The sequence below is a fragment of the Heterodontus francisci genome, chromosome 34 (genome assembly GCF_036365525.1).
Source record: "Heterodontus francisci isolate sHetFra1 chromosome 34, sHetFra1.hap1, whole genome shotgun sequence".
NCBI lineage: Eukaryota > Metazoa > Chordata > Chondrichthyes > Heterodontiformes > Heterodontidae > Heterodontus > Heterodontus francisci.
In genome coordinates, this window is record NC_090404.1 from 41,517,979 (window position 1) to 41,540,663 (window position 22,685).

The 22,685-nt window shown below is 46.3% G+C and overlaps 1 long non-coding RNA gene across 1 annotated transcript; it reads left to right on the forward strand.

Annotated features, from left to right (window-relative positions):
- The first annotated feature begins 7,976 nt into the window (after nt 1-7,976).
- On the forward strand, nt 7,977-22,423 carry LOC137349412 (uncharacterized). The gene is made up of 3 exons (XR_010969389.1): nt 7,977-8,201; nt 18,719-18,842; nt 21,801-22,423. It is a non-coding gene; the product is annotated as an uncharacterized lncRNA (long non-coding RNA).
- The last annotated feature ends 262 nt before the right edge of the window (nt 22,424-22,685 follow it).

Below are 22,685 nucleotides of genomic sequence, written 5' to 3' on the forward strand. Positions count from 1 at the left end.
GTCTTCGTCTGAAGGCCACATCCCAGGAACGAGTTACAAAAAACTGCTCTGTATGGAGAGGAATCACATGTTCGTTTAATCTCTGAGCACATCGTAATGCATAAGCATCACACCCTCCACAAGTTGACTTTTATGCCATTTGAATGCCTCATCACCCTCCTTTGTCCAATTCCACGGAAACCCTTCCTCAAGAGTTCATTCAATGGATGCAATAATGTTGCCAGATCTGGTATGAATTTACCGCAGTAATTTATGAGGTTCAAAAAAGATCTGAGATCAGATGTGAACTGAGGGTGTGGCGCATTTCTAATTACTTGATCTTTACACTTGGTAGCATGCAACCCATTCTTGTCTACTTTGTGACCCAAGTGCATTACAGAATTTTGAAACATTTCACATTTGTGTTCTGTCATCTGAACTCCATGCTTTTCCAAGCGTTGGAACACCTCTTTCATCTGCCGTCATAGGTTTGCTTGTTTGGAGCACGAATATGAATGTCATCCAAATAACACACTACTAGCTCCATTCCTTACAAAATTCCACGGACTGAAGAAACACCAAATGGCAGCCTGTGAAACTGAAATAGACCCATGTGTGTAATGATAGTCAAGAATGACTCAGACTCAGCGTCTGACTCAAGCTGCAGATAGGCATTTGTCAGATCGAAATTTGAAAAAGTCTGGCTTCCTGTCAACGTCGTGAACAGATGCTCCATGTTTGTCAAGTTATTGGGTGGATTACTTTCCAGTATCTGTTGATGGTTACCTTATACTCAGAGCATACTCTTACACCACCATCTGACTTTGGTGCTTCCACTATGGGAATAGCCCAATTACTCTGCTCGACCTTAGAGATAATGTTCTCAGTCTCAAGTCATTTCAGTTCTTGCTTCACCTCCTCTCTTAGAGCATAGGGTACTGGATTCAGCTGACAATACACCGAACTTGCATTCTCCCGAGCTTGTATGTTAGCCTTGTATCCTTGAATTGATTTGCAGATTTCACTGAACACCTTAGGGTACTTCATGTTGAGATATGAATGTCACCTCAATACAAAAAAGCTCGCTCATATTTAACTTAAGTGCTGCTAACCAGTTTCTTCCAAACAAGGCTGGTTTTTCACCTTTCACAACAATGATGGTCAATTTTGCACACTGCTCATTGTATGTGACCGCAACCAATACACTTCCAATTTGGGAAATTTTCTCTCCTCCATAACTGTTTAACTCTACTCATGATTTTTCCAGCGGATGTTGACTCAACTTTTCACGTCACAGCGACTCTGGAATTATACTAACTGATGCACCTGTGTTGACCTCCATGTTGTATTTAGTCGTTTGTGGGACGTGGGCATCGCTGGCAACGCCAGCATTCTTTGCCAACCCTAATTGCCCTTGAGAAGGTGATGGTGGTGGTGAGCTCCCTTCTTGAACTGCTGCAATCGTTGGGGTTTAGGGACACCAACAGTGCTGTTGGAAGGGAGTTCCAGGATTTTGACCCAGTGACAGTGAAGCAATGGTGACATAGCTCCAAGTCAGGATGGTGTGTGGCTTGGAAGGAAACTTGCAGGCGGTGGTGTCCCCATGCATCTGCTGTCCTTGTCTTTATAGGTGATCGAGGTCGCGGGTTTGGAAGGTGCTGTCGAAGGAGCCTTCGTGAGTTGCTGCAGTTTACTGGAGCTTCATCCAATGATACTTGGACCACGATGCTCTGTGAATTTTCATTGGACATCCTTGTGCTTCTGATCACATGGATATCAAATGATGCCTCATCAACCTGCTGCTGTTTGACAACCGTATGCAGTGAATGATGTTTCCTCCTGCCTGTGTTTTCACCGATGACCTTCTTGCGACATGCCTTGGCAAGATGACCCTTCTTCTTGCAGCTATAGCACTCTGCCTTCACAACGGGACAATTCTGGGCTCAATGTTGGCCTCAACACCGGTAACAGGATTTTATTTAACCACTGCTACTCCCCTGATGGCCTCCTCCCGTTTTCTTACTAGCAACACCCACTTGAACACCAACAGTTGCCGTCATTGGGATCTTCTGCTTACTCATATGCAGCTTATTTACTTCAGCAGATGATTGACGGTTGTTAACTCTCACTTCTCTCGAGTCAAATTCAGCCATGTCCATGGACAGTGCTGTTTGAAAAGCTATGTCAAAACTCACCTTTGGCAATGTCATCAACTTACCGTGAATTTGCTCACCCTTTAATCTGGAACCAAATCTGTCACACAACACACGCTCTTGAAATTCTCCAAACTTCACAATGAAGTGACAGCTTTTGGAAGGCCACAATAAACTCCCCAATGTCCTCATTGGGCAGCTGATTCCTTGTTCCAAACTGATAGATTTCTGCAATCTTCAATGATTTAGGATTGTAATGCTGCTCAAGCTTAATCAACATGTCCTTCATCGGCGTGTCCTTTGGTTTTGCTGGGGTGAGAAAAGTATTGAGCATCTCATACATTCCGGGCCTGCTTCAGTCAAAAATATCCCTCTGTCTTTTCCCACACTGCCTGGTTGACAGCAACATTATCAGGATTTTAGATTAGATTAGAGATACAGCACTGAAACAGGCCCTTCAGCCCACCAAGTCTGGGCCGAACATCAACCACCCATTTGTACTAATCCTACACTAATCCCATATTCATATTCCGACCAAACATCCCCACCTGTTCCAATATTTCCCTGCCACCTACACTAATGACAATTTATAATGGCCAATTTACCTATCAACCTGCTTGTGGGAGGAAACCGGAGAAAACCCACACAGGGAGAACTTGCAAACCTGCAAACAGGCAGTACCCAGAATCGAACCCGGGTCCCTGGAGGCTGTGAGGCTGCGGTGCTAACCACTGTGCCACTGTGCTGCCCTAGGGTATTGTTATCTTCGAGGGTATTGTTAACAGTGAAAAACATCTCTATCCACTCCACATACACACTGAAAGACTCTCAGTCATGGTCATACTCCCTCAATCACGCAATAATTCCCTTCGACACAGCCATCTTGGAAGGTCAGCCCAATAATTTAATTACAATCCGACCACAGAATGCAATTTGTAAGCATTAATTTGGGCTTCCAATGGCGGGACTGTTACCCAGCATTCCCAGCGATCTATGAATCTGCCCTGTTCATTCCACAGGAGCACAGTGCGCAGGTGCAGTACTGGACAGTATTTCGAGCATGCGTATTGTCTGTATGATCACAGCCGCAAGCGTTCTCTGGAGGACGCATTTGCAGCGGGTAAGAGTTGAGGGGGCACAGGAGAACCGGCGGGCGGCCGGAGAGGCTTCAAAAACACCTGGTGTAGGCCTCAAGCCCCGAATAAGTAGCTCCAGTTCCAGCATTTGCGCCTCCGGGGTATTCCCTGAGTTGCCCAGGTTAACGGTTGCCACCTCTCCAAAGGAAGCCGGGAGGGTTTCGGCACCGCCATCTTGAGCAGAGGGAGGTGCGCATGCGTTTCCATCATATTGCCGGCACTGAGAGTGGGCGGGGCTCTAGTGTCCCAGTGAGCAGGAGGGAAAATCATTGATTCTTTGATTTGTTTCTCACTCAGCAAACAGGGGCTGGAATACTGAACCCAGCCAGAGTAGAGGGAGGGAGAAAACTGTCAGCGGAGCAAAGAAATCGTGCAGATGATGTCATGGGTTTGGATGCCCAGGGAGGAGGGAGAGCTGTGAGACGGGGATTTACAGCTTTGGGGAACAAAAGAGGAAAAATGTTGCATTGAAGCCAGAATTGTCTGCTCTGAATTTCTATCCTGCACTTAGAGTTATAACCTCCGTTATAACAGGGTATGAGAAGAGAAGGATTAGCAGACGGGAAAACTTAAACCAAGCATCACATCAAGATCTGAAAGAATCATTCGATTCATCAGCACCTGAATATCATCGGACTTTGAATGTGGAACAAGAAATGTTTGTTCTGTCTGTGGGAAAAGATTTCAAACATCAGTGTGACTGGAAAAACTGCAAGGCACCCACACCCGAGTGAGAGTGTTCCAGTGCACAGACTGTGACTGAGCTTTCACCAGTTACACAGCCTGAAAAGACATTACACCATTCACAGAGGGGAGAAAACATACACGTGTTCTGTGTGTAGATGAGGCTTCAACTGACCATCCAACTTGGAGAGACACAAGGACATAGAACATTACAGCGCAGTACAGGCCCTTCGGCCCTCGATGTTGCGCCGACCTGTGAAACCATCTGACCTACACTATTCCATTTTCATCCATATGTCTATCCAATGACCACTTAAATGCCCTTAATGTTGGCGAGTCTACTACTGTTGCAGGCAGGGCGTTCCACGCCCCTACTAGTATCTAAGTAAAGAAACTACCTCTGACATCTGTCCTATATCTATCACCCCTCAACTTAAAGCTAGGTCCCCTCGTGTTTGTCATCACCATCCGGGGAAATAGACTCTCACTATCCACCCTATCTAACCCTCTGATTATCTTATATGTCTCTATTCAGTCACCTCTCCTCCTCCTTCTCTCTAACGAAAACAACCTCAAGTCCCTCAGCCTTTCCTTGTACGACCTTCCCTCCATACCAGGCAACATCCTAGTAAATCTCCTCTGCACCCTTTCCAAAGATTCCACATCCTTCCTATAATGCAGTGACTAGAACTGCACGCAATACTCCAGGTGCGGCCGCACCAGAGTTTTGTACAGCTGCAGCATGACCTCGTGGCTCCGAAACTTGATCCCCCTACTAATAAAAGCTAACACACCATATGCCTTCTTAACAGCCCTATTAACCTGGGTGGCAACTTTCAGGGATTTATGTACCTGGTCACCAAGATCTCTCTGCTCATCTACACTACCAAGAATCTTCCCATTAGCCCAGTACTCTGCATGGTGTCCAAAGCTCTAAATCACCTTCAATCCCATGCTTCCGTATTTTCTGCAATAGCCTACCGTGGGGAACCTTATCAAACGCCTTACTGAAATCCATATACACAACATCCACGGCTTTACCCTCATTGGTCACCTGTTTGGTCACCTTCTCGAAAAACTCAATAAGGTTTGTGAGGCACGACCTACCCTTCACAAAACCATGCTGACTATCGCTAATGAACTTATTCTTTTCAAGATGATTATAAATCCTATCTCTTATAACCTTTCCAACATTTTACCCACAACCGAAGTAAGGCTCACAGGTCTATAATTACCAGGGCTGTCTCTGCTCCCCTTCCTGAACAAGGGAACAACATTTGCTATCCTCCAGTCTTCCGTGTGACTGCATGGATGGGTTTCCAGCTCAAATGGATAATTCAATCCTTTCCACAGTTCCCATATTTACATAGTTTCTTCCCATGTGACTGCACTTGTGTTTCGACAGGCCCGATAATCGGCTGAAACCTCATCCACACACAGAACACATGTACAGTTTCTCCCCACTGTGATCAGTGCTTTTTCCTTCCATGTTCAAAATCCAGTGATATCTGGCTTACGATATATTGGGCAAGTCCTTCAGAACCCGATCAAATGTTTGCTTTGCATTTCACAACTGCAAATCCTCCTCTTCTAAAACCCTGTCAAATTGCTTGAAAATGGAAAAAATGTCTGTGAGAAAAGCCACAAAAACACAAAGGCAGGTTGTGAAATGGAGCTGAATGAATCTGGTAATTCATGGGACTGGCAATAGGAAAAAGTGACCATGAAAGCTGCTGGATTGATGTACAACCCCAACTGGTTCACTAATGTCCTTCAGGGAAGGGAACCTGCCAACCAGTCTGGACCTACACAAGACTCTGCCCTCTAAAGGAGGAAGGAGGGAGAGGAGAAAAAAGAGAGGGAGGGAGGAGAGGAGGGTGATTCTATGTGTGTACAATTGGACCAGAACTTTGAAAAGAACCTCCCAAACCCTCAACTTCCAGCATCTAGAAGGATCAGGGTAGCAGGTGTATGTGAACACCATCACCTCAAAGTTCCCCTCCAAGTCACACACCATCCTGACTGCCTGACATCCACTACTGGATGAACAGAAATTTCCTCCAATTAAAGATTGGGAAGTCTTCAGTTCCTGCCACGAACTTCAGTCCCTAGGCACCAACTTTATCCTTCTCCCTGGCAACTGTCTGAGGCTAAACCAGTCCATTCATAACCTTGGGATCATATGTGATCCCAAGATGAGCTTCCAACTGCATATCAGCACCATCACTCAGACTGCCTAGTTCCACCTCAGTAACATTGCCAGACTTCACCACTGTCTCAGCTCATCTGCCTCTGAAACTTACATCCATGTATTTGTTACCTCTCAAATTGACTATTCTAACACATTCCTGGTCAGCATCCCACATTCTACCCTCTATAAACTTTAGATCATCCAAAACTCTGCTGCCTGTGTCCTTACTCGAACCAAGTCCTGTTCACCCATCACAACTGTGCTCACTGGCCTACACAGGCTCCCAGTTAAAAAGCACCTCAATTTTAAAATCCTCATCCTTGCTTTCAAATCTCTCCATACCCTCACGCCTCACTATCTCTATAATCTCCTCCAGCTCTAGCAGACAGAGTTTCGAAACACTCAGCAACACAACTCCAGTAAAACATCCTCGGAGGAAAAGGGGGTGCAGTGTGTGATACAACTCACAAGGACCTTGTCCGCCGCCATCACTCACACTGCTTGGCATTGCGCTTCCGTGAAAAGCAGTTCGGCACTGCGCATGCCTGGACTCCAATGCCGTGAACCGTGAACATTTTTTTTTAACGCCGATAATGTTGGGTTAAAGCCAACTTCCCAATATAAGCGCTGGAAGTGAGTGGCGAGTGGGAGAGCGGAGAGTCATTGAAAATGACGAGGCAAAGGGCATCGGAGGGAGCGGGGAAGATAAGCTGTGATTGAGCATGAAACTGAATGCGGTGATTGAAGCGGTGATCACGGGAGGGAGCAGGGACCTGAATGCAACCATTGAGGCGGTTTGGATTTAATTTGTGTTTTGTGTCAAATTCAGCAGCGCCATCTTTACTCCTGGCATAAAATAAAAGCAAAATACTGCGGATGCTGGAAATCTGAAATAAAAACAAGAAATGCTGGAACCACTCAGTAGGTCTTGCAGCATCTGTGGAAAGAGAAGCAGAGTTAACGTTTCGGGTCAGTGACCCTTCATCGGAACTGACAAATATTAGAAAAGTCACAGGTTATAAGCAAGTGAGGTGGGGGTGGGGCAAGAGATCACAAAGGAGGTCTAGATTGGACCAGGCCGCATAGCTGACCAAAAGGTCACGGAGCAAAGGCAAACAATATGTTAAAGGTGTGTTGAAAGACAAAGCATTTGTACAAATTAGTTGTTAATACACCGAATATTGAACAGCAGCAAGTGCAAACCTGAAAAAAACAGTGAGTAAGCAAACTGAACAAACTAAGATGAAATGAAATAAATGCAAAAAAAAAAGATTGTAAAAAATGTAAAAAAAAGAATGTAAGAAGAAAGAAAAAAAATAACTAAAAATGAAAGTAAAATGGGGGGCTGTCATGCTCTGAAATAATTGAATTCAATGTTCTGTCCGGCAGGCTGTAGTGTGCCTAATCGGTAAATGAGATGCTGTTCCTCGAGCTTGCGTTGAGATGTTCACTGGAACACTGCAACAATCCCAGGACAGAGATGTGAGCAGGGGGGAGTGTTGAAATGGCAAGCAACCGGAAGCTCAGGGTCCTGCTTGCGAACTGAACTCCTGGCAGCTGCCTGAGGCACAGTCACGTTTCAGTCGATGAGGCTGCATTTGCGCATGTACCAGTGATGCATCACCTATTTGGTTACGTTGCCAGCAAACGCGTCGTTAATATATGTTCGCTGTTTTATACCATTTTATTTTTGAGTATGAAACATACTCCATTCTCCGTTTGGTAAATGGCAGCCTATACTGCCCAGAATGCCCCGCGCGCAGAAATACGGCCCATCTCCAAGCCAAGAACAGCAACACGCAGGCGTCAGAAGGCTCCGCCCCACGGAGTCCGCCTGTCTGCGCGGAGCGGCTCCCGGAAGCTGAGCGCAGCCTCGGGAACATGGAGTTTCAGCGGCCCTCAGGCCCCGAATCAGAGCCGCCGGGTTCGGCGAGAGCCCCGGGGGGTCAGAGGGGCAGCATTAAAGTGATGGTGCAGGGATTCCTCCATCAGCGCCGCCACTTCCCAGTTTCTTCTCCCGTTTCCACCGAGTCAGGAAGCCTGTGAGTTGATTGGCTGGTAAGTTTTGTAACTTTGTTTCCCTTTCTCCAAAGTTAGGAAGTTTGTCCAAGGAGCTGGAAATTAAACATTCCAGTTTTCATCAGAATAAGGGGCAGCTTCCTGAGATTTAACTGACACCAATAGAAGGGAAGTCAGTAGCCGGTGAGTCGTCTTTTTTTTAAGTATTGAGGTTTATTATTTATTGATTTAGAGTTACACCACTGAACCAGGCCCTTCGGCCCACCGAGTCTGTGCCGACCATCAACCAGCCATTTATATTAATCCTACATTAATCCCATATTCCTATCACATCCCCTCAATTCCCCAACCTACACGAGGGGCAATTTTCTTCTTCTTTTGGGCCTCCTTATCTCGAGAGACAATGGATACGCGCCTGGAGGTGGTCAGTGGTTTGTGAAGCAGCGCCTGGAGTGGCTATAAAGGCCAATTCTGGAGTGACAGGCTCTTCCACAGGTGCTGCAGAGAAATTTGTTTGTTGGGGCTGTTGCACAGTTGGCTCTCCCCTTGCGCCTCTGTCTTTTTTCCTGCCAACTACTAAGTCTCTTCGACTCGCCACAATTTAGCCCTGTCTTTATGGCTGCCCGCCAGCTCTGGCGAATGCTGGCAACTGACTCCCACGACTTGTGATCAATGTCACACGATTTCATGTCGCGTTTGCAGACGTCTTTATAACGGAGACATGGACGGCCGGTGGGTCTGATACCAGTGGCGAGCTCGCTGTACAATGTTTCTTTGGGGATCCTGCCATCTTCCATGCGGCTCACATGGCAATTTACAATCGCCAATTTACCTATCAACCTGCAAATCTTTGGCTGTGGGAGGAAACCGGAGCACCCAGCAGAAACCCACGCGGTCACAGGGAGAACTTGCAAACTCCGCACAGGCAGTACCCAGAATCGCTGGAGCTGTGAGGCTGTGGTGCTAACCACTGCGCCGCTAGTAGTAGCAAGTTTATTATCTAATAGTTATAGGAATTGCAGGGCTGCTCCAACCTCTGCAGTGAACATCCTGTGTAATAGAAAATAGAAAACATAAAACGTGGCAGGCTATAAATGAAGAGCGGGGCTCAAGGCCCTTACTTACCTGGGAGCGGAGTGATGACTAGCGGATCTGCGAGGAGGCTGATCAGGAGCAGCGACAGGCTGTAAATAAAGAGCGGGGCTCGACGCCCTTACTTATATGGTAGCGGAGAGACGACTGGCGGACCTGTGAGGAAGCTGATCCAGAGCGGCAACAGGCTCCATGTGTCTCTCGGCGGCGCTGAGACTCGAAAGAGGGAACAAAAGGACTTAGAGTGATATCGCGGGAAATTTTCAAGGTGACGGAAAGCGTCATAGACAGGAGTTTTAGAGAAGTGGTTACACCCAAACTGCAAGCAGATAGATGGGTGACCACTAGAGGGGGCAGGCAGTCAGTGCAGGAATCCACTGTGGCTATTCCCCTCTCCAACAAGTATCCCGTTTTGGATATTGTTGGGGTGGGGGGGGGTGGCCTATCAGGGGAAAACAGGAGCAGCCAGAGCAGTGGCACCACGGTTGGCACTGTTGTTCAGCAGGGAGGGACAAAGTGCAGAAGAGCAATAGTTATAGGGGACTCTATAGACAGGGACACAGATAGGCACTTCTGTGGACGTGAAAGAGACTCCGGGAAGGTATGTTGCCTCCCTGGTGCCAGGGTCAAGGATGTCTCTGAACGGACAGAGGGCATTGTGAAGGGGGAGGGTGAACAGCCAGAGGTTGTGGTACACATCGGTACCAATGACAAAGGCAGGAAGAGTGATGAGGTCCTGCAGGGGGAGTTTAGGGAGTTAGGTAGTAAGTTTTAAAAACAGGACCTCTCTGGTTGTATTCTCTGGATTACTCCCTGTGCCACATGCCAGTGAGGTGAGAAATAGGAAGATAGTGCAGCTAAACATGTGGCTGAGCAGCTGGTGTAGAAGGGAGGGTTTCAGATATCTGGACCATTGGGCTCTCTTCAAGGACAGATAGGACCTGTACAAGAAGGACGGGTTGCATCTAAACTGGGAGGGCACTAATATCCTGGCTGCAAGGTTTGCTAGCGTCATTCGGGAGGGTTTAAACTAGTGTGGCAGGGGGGTGGGAACCAGAGCAGTAGTACAGCTAGTGAAGTAAATGAGGAGGACATAGTAAATAAGGCCAGTTGGACGAAGAGGAAGAGCAGGCAGGGAGATGTTGCTGAGCACAGCGGGACTGGTGGTCTGCAGTGCATTTGTTTCAATGCGAGAAGTATAACAGGGAAGGCAGATGAACTTAGAGCTTGGATTAGTACTTGGAAATATGATGATGTTGCTATTACAGAGACTTGGTTGAGGGAAGGGCAGGATTGGCAGCTAAATGTTCCAGGCTTTAGAAGCTTCAGGTGGGATAGAGGTGGATGTAAAAGGGGTGGGGGAGTTGCATTACTGGTTAAGGAGAATATCACAGCTGTACTGCAGGAGGACACGTCAGAGGGGTCATGCAGCGAGGCAATATGGGTGGAGCTCAGGAATAGGAAGGGTGCAGTCATGATGTTGGGGGTTTACTACAGGCCTCCCAACAGCCAGCGAGAGGTAGAGGAGCAGATATGTGGACAGATTTTGGAAAGATGTAAAGGTAACAGGGTTGTAGTGGTGGGTGATTTTAACTTCCCCAATATTGACTGGGACTCACTTAGTGCTTGGGGCTTGGATGGGGCAGAATTTGTGAGGAGCATCCAGGAGGGCTTCTTGAAACAGTATGTAGATAGTCCAACTAGGGATGGGGCCATTCTGGACCTGGCATTGGGGAATGAGCCCGGCCAGGTGGTCGAAGTTTCAGTGGGGGAGCATTTCAGGAGCAGTGACCATAATTCCATCAGTTTTAAGTTACTTATGGATAAGGATAAGAGTAGTCCTCGGGTGAAGGTGCTAAATTGGGGGAAGGCTAATTATAACAATATTAGGCAGGAACTGACGAATTTAGATTGGGGGCAGCTGTTTGAGGGTAAATCAACATCTGACATGTGGGAGTCTTTCAAACATCAGCTGATTAGAATCCAGGGCCAGCATGTTCCTGTGAGGAAGACAGACAATTTTGGCAAGTTTCGGGAAGCTTGGATACCACGGGATATTGTGAGCCTAGTCAAAAAGAAAAAGGAAGCATTTGTAAGGGCTGGAAGGCGAGGAACAGATGAAGCACTTGAGGAATATAAAGACAGTAGGAAGGAACTTAAGCAAGGAGTTAGGAGGGCTAAAAGGGGTCATGAAAAGTCATTGGCAAACAGGATTAAGGAAAATCTCAAGGCTTTTTATACACATATAAAGAGCAAGAGGGTAACCAGGGAAAGGGTTGGCCCACTGAAGCACAGAGATGGGAATCTATGTGTGGAGCCAGAGGAAATGGGCGAGGTGCTAAATGAGTACTTTGCATCAGTATTCACCAAGGAGAAGGACTTGGTGGATGATGAGCCTAGGGAAGGGAGTGCAGATAGTCTCCGTCATCTCATTATCAAAAAGGAGGTGGTGTTGGATGTCTTGCAAAGCATTAAGGTAGATAAGTCAACAGGGCCTGATGGGATCTACCCTAGAATACTGAGGGAGGCAAGGGAAGAAATTGCTGGGGCCTTGACAGAAATCTTTGCATCCTCATTGGCTGCAGGTGAGGTCCCAGAGGACTGGAAAATAGCCAATGTTGTTCCACCCAAGAAGGGTGGCAAGGATAATACAGGAAATTCTAGGCCGGTGAGCCTTACGTCAGTGGTAGGGAAGCTATTAGAGAGGATTCCTCGGGACAGGATTTACTCCCATTTGGAAACAAACGAACTTATTAGCGAGAGACAGCATGGTTTTGTGAAGGGGAGGTCGTGTCTACTAATTTGATTGAGTTTTTTGAGGAAGTGACGAAGAAGATTGATGAGGGAAGGGTGGTGGATGTTGTCTATAGGACTTTAGTAAAGCCTTTGACAAGGTCCTGCATGGCAGACTGGTGCAAAAGGTGAAGTCACAAGGGATCAGAGGTGAGCTGGCAAGATGGATAAAGAACTGGCTCGGTCACAGAAGACAGAGGGTAACAGTGAATGGGTGTTTTTCTGAATGGAGGGATGTGACTAGTGGTGTTCCGCAGGGATCAGTGCTGGGACCTTTGCTGTTTGTAGTATATATAAGTGATTTGGAGGAAAATGTAGCTGGTCTGATTAGTAAGTTTGCAGACGACACAAAGGTTGGTGGAGTTGCAGATAATGATGAGGGTTGTCAGAGGATACAGCAGGATATAGATCAGTTGGAGACTTGGGCGGAAAAATGGCAGGTGGTGTTTAATCCAGACAAATGTGAGGGAATGCATTTTGGAAGGTCTAATGCAGGTGGGAGGTAGACAGTAAATGGCAGAACCCTTAGGAGTATTGACAGGCAGAGAGATCTGGGTGTACAGGTCCACAGGTCACTGAAAGTGGCAATGCAGGTGGATAAGGTAGTCAAGAAGGCATACGGCATGCTTGCCTTCATCGGTCGGGGCATAGAGTGTAAAAATAGGCAAGTCATGTTGCAGCTGTACAGAACCTTAGTTAGGCCACACTTAGAATATTATGTGCAATTCTGGTCGCCACACTACCAGAAGGACGTGGAGGCTTTGGAGAGGGTACAGAGGAGGTTTACCAGGATGATGCCTGGTCTGGAGGGCATTAGCAAGGAGGAGATGTTGGAAAAACTCGGATTGTTTTCACTGGAACAACAGAGGTGGAGGGGCGACATGATAGATGTTAACAAAGTTATGAGCTGCATGGACAGAGTGGATAGTCAGAAGCTTTTTCTCAGGGTGGAAGGGTCAGTTACTTGGGAACATAGGTTTAAGGTGCGAGGGGCAAAGTTTAGAGGGGATGTGCGAGGCAAGTTTTTTTTTTTTTTACACAGAGGGTGGTGAGTGCCTGGAACTTGCTGCCAGGGGAGGTGGTGGAGCAGATACGATAGCGACGTTTAAGAGACATCTTGACAAATATATGAATAGGAAGGGAATAGAGGGATATGGGCCCCGGAACTGCAGAAGGTGTTAGTTTCAGCAGGCATCAAGATCGGCGCAGGCTTGGAGGGCCGAATGTCCTGTTCCTGTGCTGTACTGTTCTTTGTTGTGATTGGTTGGGTAAGTAACAACTGTTAGTCAATTTCATTAGCTTTAAAAAATAAGGGGAAAGTTGTTTTTTTGTTTGAAAAAATACCGAGCGATAAAGTGAGTTCTAAGAGTGTGTTTTTTTTTAATTCGAGTAATTTAGATTGTCGTGGGTAGTGTTTGGAGTAGAACAAGCCACTCGTGTAATTAATATCTTTTGAAGGGAGTAACTAATTAATCTAAAGTTAAGTCATGGCAGGAGAGCTCAGCCCCATGATATGCTCCTCCTGCGCTATGTGGGAAATCCAGTGTCCCTGATGACCATGTGTGCAGGAAGTGGATCCAGCTGCAGCTACTGACTACCCGCATTATGGAGCTGGAGCTGCAGGTGGATTCACTGTGGAGCATCCGCGATGCTGAGGACATCGTGGATAGCACGTTTAGAGAGGTGGTCACACTGCAGGTAATGGCTGCACAGGCAGAAATGAGATGGGGGACCACCAGATGGAGTAGTAGGCGCAGGTAGTGCAGGAGTCCCCTGTGGCCATCCCCCTCTCAAACAGATAGACCACTTTGGATACTGTTGGGGGGAATGACCTCCCAGCGGAAAGCAGCAACAGCCAAGTTTGTGGTCCCACGCATGGCTCTGCTGCACAGCAGGGGAGGAAAAGGAGTGGAAGAACTATAATGATAGGGGATTCTATCGTAAGGGATACAGATAGGCATTTCTGTGGCGACAAACGTGACTTCAGGATGGTATGTTGCCTCCCTGGTGCTAGGGTCAAGGTAGTCACGGAGCGGCTGCAGGACATTCTGGAGGTGGGGGGGGTGGGGACGTGGTACACATTGGTACCAACGACGGGGGGAAAAAAGAGGGATGAGGACCTGAAACAAGAATTTCGGGAGCTCGGGAGCAGATTAAAAAGCAGGACCTGAAAGGTTGTAATCTCTGTATTACTCCAGTGCCACATGCTAGTGAGTATAGGAATAGGAGGATAGAGCAGATGAATGCGTGGCTGAAGAGATGGTGCAGGAGGGAGGGCTTTAGCTTCCTGGATCACTGGGTCTGTTTCTGGCAAAGGTGGGACTTGTACAAGTTGGACGAACATCCTTGCTGGGAGGTTTATGAGTGCTGTTGGGGGCAGTTTAAACACATTTGGCAGAGGAATGGGATACAGAGTGGAGGTATAGGAGCGGGTGATGCTCAGTCAAATCTCGAAGAGAAACTGAGTCAGTCTGTTAGGCAGAGCAAATATAGACCTGTTAAGGCACAAGTGACAAATGCAAGGCTGGATTGCATTTATTTTAATGCAAGACAGATGAATTGAGGGCGTTGATTAGCACATGGGATTATGATATTGTTGCTATCACAGAGACATGGTTGAGGGAAGGGCAGGACTGGCAACTCAATATTCCAGGCTATAGAATCTTCAGGTGTGACAGGAGAAGGGATAAAAGAGGAGGTCGCATTGCACTGTTGATTGAGGAGTCAATTACTGCAGTAAGGAGGGATGATATCTGAGAAGGTTCTTCAAATGGGGCCAGATGAGTCAAACCTAAAAACAAAAAGGGGGCAATCACTTGGCTGGGAGTGTACTGCAGGCCTCCAAACAGTCAGGGAGAGATAGAGGAGCAGATATGTAGGCAAATCTCAGACAGGTGTAAAAATAATGGAGTCATAATAGTAGAGGATTTCAACTTACCTGATATCAACTGGGATGGTCTGAGTGTAAAAGACTTAAAGGGGGCGGAATTCTTAAAATATATACAGGAGACTTTTTTGAGCCAGTACATAGAAAGTCCAACAAGAAAAGGCGCAGTACTGGACCTAATCCCAGGGAATGATGCTGGACAAGTTGTAGAAGTGTCAGTGGGGGTGCATTTCAGGGATAGCGATCATAACTCTAAGAAAAAGACAAAGGCGGGCTGGAAATAAAAGTACTGAATTGGGGGAAGGCCGATTTCAATATGATAAAACAGGATCTGGCCAAAGTGAACTGGGAGCAGCTACTTGTCGGAAAGTCTACGTCAGACCAGTGGGAGTCAAAGAGGAAATAGTGAGGGTTCAGCGGCAACATGTACCCGTAAAGGTGAAGGGTAGGACCAACAAGTCCAGGGAAACCTGGATGTCAAGGGATAGCGAGGATTGGATCAGGAATAAAAAAGGAGGATTCTGGCAGATTCAACGTGCTGAAAACAGCGGAGGTACTGGAGGAGGATAGAAAGTGTAGTGGGGGGACAAAGAAAAGTAATTAGGAGAGCAAAGAGGGGGCATGAAAAAACACTGGCGGGCAAGATCAAGGAAAATGCTGAGGCATTTTCTAAGTATATTAAGGGCAAGAGGATAAGCAGTGAAAGAGTGGGGCCCATTAGGGACCAAAGTGCCAATCTGTGTGTGGAGCCAGAGGACATAGGTGAGGTTTTAAATGATTACTTTGCATCTGTGTTCACTATGGAGAAGGATGATGTAGGTGTAGAGATCAGGGAGGGGGATTGTGATACACTTGAACATATTAGCATTGAAAGTGAGGAAGTGTTAGCTGTTTTAGCGGGCTTAAAAGTGGATAAATCCCCAGTCCCAGATGAGATGTATCCCAGGCTGTTATGTGAGGCAAGGGAGGAGATAGCAAGGGCTCTGACATAAATTTTCAGATCCTCTCTGGTCACAGGAGAGGTACCAGAGGACTGGAGGACTACGAATGTGGTGCCATTATCAAGAAGGGTAGCAGGGATAAACCAGGTACTTACAGGCCAGTGAGTCTAACATCAGTGGTTGGGAAAATATTGGGAAAACTTCTGAGGGACAGGATTAATCTCCACTTGGAGAGGCAGGGATTAATCAGGGATAGTCAGCATGGCTTTGTCAGGGGGAGATCGTGTCTAACTAACTTGATTGAATTTTTCAAGGCAGTGACTAGGTGTGTAGATGAGGGTAAAGCAGTTGATGTAGTCTGCATAGACTTCAGTAAGCTTCTGATAAGGTCCCACATGGGAGAGTGGTTAAGAAGGTCAGAGCCCATGGGATCCAGGGCAATTTGGCAAATTGGATCCAAAATTGGCTGAGTGGCAGGAGGCAGAGGGTGATGGTCGAGGGTTGTTTTTGCGAGTGGAAACCTGTGACCAGTGGTGTACCGCAGGGATCGGTACTGGGACCCTTGCTGTTTGTAGTGTACATTAATGATTTAGATGTGAATACAGGAGGCATGATAAGTAAATTCGCAGTTGACACGAAAATTGGTGTCGTAAATAGTGAGGAGGAAAGCCTTAGATTACAGGACGATATAGATGGGCTGGTAAGATGGGCAGAGCAGTGGCAAATGGAATTTAATCCTGAGAAGTGTGAGGTGATGCATTTTGGGAGGACTAACAAGGCAAGGGAATATACAATGGATGGAACAAGGCAAGGGAATATACAATGGATGGGAGGACCCCAGGAAGTACAGAGGGACCTTGGTGTACTTGTCCATAGATCACTGAAGGCAGCAGCACAGGTAGATAAGGTGGTTAGGAAGGCATAGGGTATACTTGCCTTTATCAGCTGAGGCAAAGAATGTAACAGCAGGAAGGTTATGGTGGAACTGTATAAAATGCTAGTTCGGCCACAGCTGGAGTACTATGTACAGTTCTAGGCACCACACTATAGGAAGGATGTGGTTGCACTGGAGAGGGTGCAGAGGAGGTTCACCAGGATGTTGCCTGGGCTGGGGCATTTCAGCTATGAAGAGACACTGAATAGGCTAGGGTTGTTTTCATTCGAGCAGAGAAGGCTGAGGGGGAACATGATTGAGGTGTTCAAATTTATGAGGGGCATTGATAGGTTAGATAGGAAGAAACTTTTTCCATTAGTGGAGGTGTCAATAACCAGGGGGCATAGATTTAAGGTAAGGGGCAGCAGGTTTAGAGAGGATTTGTGGAAAGAAAATTTCACCCAGAGGATGGTTGGAATCTGAAAAGCACTGCCTGAAGAGGTGGTAGAGGCCGGAACCCTCACAACATTTAACAAGTATTTAGATGAGCACTTGAAACACCATAGCAGACAAGACTATGGGCCAAGTGCTGGAAAATGGGATTAGAATAGTTAGGTGCTTGATGACCGGCACGGACACGATGGGCCGAAGGGCCTGTTTCTGTGCTGCATAACTCGATGACTCTATTTACAGCACAGGAGGAGGCCATTCCGCCCATTGTATCTGTTCATCCCACTTTCCAGTTGTTCCGACCTCAGATTGTCAATATGAAAAATATGAGATATGAATCCCCAGACCACACTAATAAATTACACAAGATTTCACATTTTCAGTCTTTTGTTCTAATAACGAAACTAAAAGAAATCCCCAATTAACTAAACAGCACTTTGATTGTAAATTGTGGTGTCAGCTATTTCCAAAGATATTTTCTTGACTTATTCAACACTTGAATATCTCACACCACACTGATACATTACACAGTCCTTTTTGATAACAAAAGCCTTTGCAGTTACAAGTCCCAAATTCCTGCCAATGGTGGGGCTGTTCCGACCTCTGGAATGCACATCCTGTGTAATGTGTCAACTCCAGATAACCATTTGTGTAGGAAGTATCATTGGGGGAGGTGGTGACATCGGGGTAATGTCACTGGAACATGGGTTCGAATCCCACCACGGCAGATGGTGAAATTTAAATTCAATTAATAAATCTGCAATTAAAAAGCCATCTGGCTCATGAGATGGGAAATCTGCTGTCCTTCCCTGGTCTGGCCTACATGTGACTCCAGATCTACAGCAGTGTGGCTGACTCTGAAATGCCCTCTGAAATAGCCGAGCGAGCCTCTCAGTTGTCAAGGGCAGTTTGGGATGGACAATAAATACTGGCCGAGCCAACAACACCCACATCACATGGATGAAGATAAAAAAAGTTGCAGCAGCTCGAGCTCCGGTTTTCGGAGCATGAACTGCAGCTGGTGTCACTGCGGTGCAACCATGAGGTGAGAGATTTGTGGACAGCACGTTTATAGATATGGTCACCCTGCAGCTTAAGAGTATGCAGGGAGAGAGGCAATGGGTGGCCAACTGACAGTCAAGAAGAAACAGGCAGGGAATGCAGGAGACCCCTGAGTGCATCTCACTCTCCAACCAGTATTCAGTTCTGAATACTGATGAAAGTGATGGTTCATCTAAGGAGTGCAGCCAGAGTCAAGGCCATGGCAGCACAGTTGGATCAGCTTCACAGAGGGTCACAAAGCTGACTGAATGAGCAATAGTGATAGGAGATTTGATAGGGGAATACACAGGCGTTTCTGCAGTCGCAGATGTGAATCCAGGCTGGTGTGTGGCCTCCCTCAGGACAATGTCCAGCAGGGTGCATGTACAGTCATCCTGGGCCAGGAAGCAGGAGGAGAGAATGTTGTGAATTTCTATCCTGGACTGACAGTGATGGTTTTTGTAAACTCCTTTTACAGGGGCTTAGAAGCAGGGGATATGCAGATGGGGAATCTCGAGCCAAACATCACATCAAGATCTGACAGAGTCACTCGATACATCAGGACCTGAATATCATTGGCCTTTGAATGTGGAAGGAGAAAGGTTTGTCTGTTCTGTCTGTGGGAAAAGATTTCAGGTATCAGTGAGAGTGGAAAAGCACTGAGATACACAAAGCCCTGGTTAGACCACACCTGGAGTATTGTGTTCAGTTCTGGGCCCCACACCTTAGGAAGGATATACTGGTCTTGGAGGGAGTGCAGTGTAGATTTACCTGAATGATACTTGGACTCCAAGGGTTAAATTACGAGGAGAGATTACACAAATGAATCATAGTCATTACAGCACAGAAGGAGGAAATTGATCTTTTTGATTCCATTCCACTCTCTGTCGAACAATCCAGTCAGTCCCATTCACCCACTCTATCCCTGTAGTCCTGCAGGTTTATTTGCCTCAAGTGCCCATCTAATTTCCTTTTGTAATCATTGATCGTCTCCACTTCCACCACACTCGTAGGCAGTGAGTTCCAGGTCATTATCATTCACTGTGTAAAAAAACTGCTTCCTCACATCCCTCCTGTATCTCAAAACCTGAATCTGTGTCCACTAATCCTTGTATCATCAGCTAATGGGAACAGCTTTTCTTGGTCTGCCTTATCTAAACCTGTCATCATTTTCAACACCTCTATCAGATCTTCCCTCACTCTCCTTTGCTCCAAGGAGAACAACACCAGCTCCTCTAACCTAACCTTGTAGTTAAATTCTCTCATCTCAGGAACCATTCTGATAAATCTCTGCACCCTCTCAAGGACCTTCACATCCTTCCTAAAGTGTGGTGACCAGAACTGGATGCAATACTCTAGTTGTGGCCTAACCAGAGCTTTTTAAATGTTCAGCATAACTTCCTTCCTTTTGTGTTCAATACCTCTATTTATGAGGCCCAAGATCCCATTTGCTTTGCCAACTGTTCCCTCAAAACATCCTTCCACTTTCAGTGATCTCTGCACATGAACCCTCAGGTCCCTCTATCCCTGCAAACTCTTTAGAACTGTACCATTAAGTGCATGTTGCCTCTCCCTATTCCTTCTGCCAGAATGATTCACCTCACTGTGAGGGTTGTAGTCCCTGGAATTCAGAAGATTAAGGGGTGATTTGATTAAAGTTTTCAAGATATCAATTGAAACTGATAGGATAGATAGAGAGAAACTCTTCTCCATCACCTGCAGTACTCGGCAGCATCGTCTAAAACATGGAGCCAGAACTTTCATTAATCCACCTCTGGGCCCAGTGAACCTGAGCATTAATCCACCCAGGCTGAATGTGCACAGAATTACAGCCCAGAAACAGGCCGTTCAGCCCCTCTAGTCTGTGCTGCTGTTTATAATCCACATGAGCCTCCTCCCAATCTAATTACATCATCCCACCCTGCCCTCACATCCCTCTATTCCCTTCTCCCTCATAAATGTATTGAGCCTCCCCTTAAACACATCATTGTTCTCACCTTCAACCACTCCACATGGCAGTGAGTTCCACATTCTCACCACTCTCTGAGTAGAGAAATTCCTCCTAAGTTCTCTATTTGACCTGTTAATGTCTGTATTATATTGCTGCCCCCTTGTTCTGACTCCCTGATAATTTTAAAGATCTCTATCAGATCTCCTCCTAGTCTTCTCTTTTCCAGAGAAAGGATCCCCAGCCTGCTCAATCTTGCTGGATAGTAACATCCTCTCTGGTGACATCTTTGTAAATCTATTCTGCACTTTCTTCAGTCTTCAATATCCTTTTTTAATCTGGAGACCAGAACTGCTCACAGTCCTTCTAAGTGAGGTTCTCTATACATTTAACATTCCCTCCCTGCTGTTACATTGTATTCCTCGAGAAAAGAACATCAGCTCTTTCTTTGCTCTCTTATCCACTTGTGTTGCTCCTTTTGGTGATTTATGTGACTCTGTTCCCAGATCTCTTTGCTGCTCTGCTCCATTTAAGTTCTTACATTCTAACCAATAACTGGCCTCCTTATTCCTCCTCCCACAATGAACCAGCTCACATTTCACTGTGTTGAATTTCATTTCCCATTTATCTGTCCAGTCTGCTAGCCTGTTTATGTCTTCCTGGATTTCAATGCACTCCTCCACATTATTAGTTCTATCATCCAGTTTGGTGTCAACTACAAGTTATGAAAACATCCCTCTAATTCCTGAGTCCAAATGTGGGTGAAGAACAGAATTCCCAGTGTACTTCACACTATAGTTGATGTCCCGGGCACTCGGGTTTCTGTATAATTTATTTAATAATTTTCTCCATTGTTTCTCTGGCCCTGATCTCAATGGGATGATACAAAATCATCCATTCAATATTTGGAGCTTTCAGTGGAGGATTCATTACCCAGGACTCCCGTGATAAGGGTCAGTCCCTTTTCAATGACCACAGGGGCCCGGTGTATTGGCGTGGGATCGAACAGTGCACTGAGCATGGCCAGCGTAGGTAATGGAGATGGACTGAGATGGACCAGGTGGATCGGGAGGCGAGAGGAGATTGTGGGTGCAGGGGAGGAATTGGAGCCGTGGGTGGGCTCGGAGGCTTCATATACACCTGGGGTAGGCCAAGAGGCCCTGTGTTTACCTCATGGTGACAGGCCCGGGGGAGAGGGGTCACTGGCCGCCATCTTGGACAGGGCGGGGTCAGGGTGCAAGCACAGCCATCTTGGTGAAGGCACAGAGAGCAAACAGGACCTGACAAACTGTTTCCAACTGGGTCCGAGTGCCCAGGAGATGGAACATCCTGGACAATAGGGTTTTCAGCAGCTTCACCCACTCTCAGGCTGCATGTGATGTTTGCAGCCTTGAAGAGTCCATGGGCCATGTATATATTCACTGTGAGAGGTTACAGCCCCTGTATCGTTACCCGAAGGGGCTGCTTCTCAACTTAGAATCCTGGAAATTTACAGTACGGAAGGAGGCCATTCGGCCCATCGTGTCCTCGTTGACTGACAAGGAGCCATCCAGCCGAATCCCGCTTTCCAGCTCTTGGTCCATAGTGTGATGATCCTGTATTTTTTTTCTAGGAAGAATGCAGTGTGCCTTTAAGGCTGGAAAAGGAACAGTACTGCTTTAAGGCAACAAGCTCCAGAGACTGAGTCAAAGAATGTATTCTCGTTGCCCCGGGATGCAGCCACTCAGAGACTGAAGATCGAGAGATGCATTGTTTCCAATTGACATTTGAAACTAGTTGAAAAAGTAGCATTTGAGACACCGTTAACAGAGACAGACACAGATTATCATCCAGCATATACTGAAGGACAAGAGAGCTCCCTCTTGGTTTATTTAAACCCTATTTATTATACTCTCAGAATTCTGATGTCAAGCCAGATTAATTTCTAAAAAAAAATATCCAATTCCTTTAACTACTGAACTGTAATTGTTGAAATTTATCGCTGGAGAAGAACAGCATCAATTCAACTGCTGAACTAGACTGTGGACTGTTCTACTGTTGAAGAAACTTTTATTTTCTCCCCCCATCACACGGCTGTGAGGACTTCAAGCAACATTGGACTATTCCATATAGGAAGATTTCACTTCGGCAGGAGCATAAATATGCAAAGTCACTATTTTTTCTGTTTTAACTATTTATATGTTAGTATTTAAGAATTTAGTTTTTCTAATTAAACAGTTAATTTGTTGATCTAAAGACACCTGGTTTGGTTAGCCTTATTCGGGGGTTAATAGATGGTACAATTTGGCTGGATCTTTAATTTGGAATGTTTAAAATGTCAGGCGATCTGTGAGGGACGGGACTGAATCAACAGTGCGTTTCTCCCACCACTATCAAAATTGGATATTTTGACTGGGGGGCTTTGACTTGAGCGGTCGGTCGTAATAATACCCTTGTAGTTTAGGGCACTTCACGTGCATATCCAAGTACTTTTTTAATTGTTGTGAGGGTTTCTGCC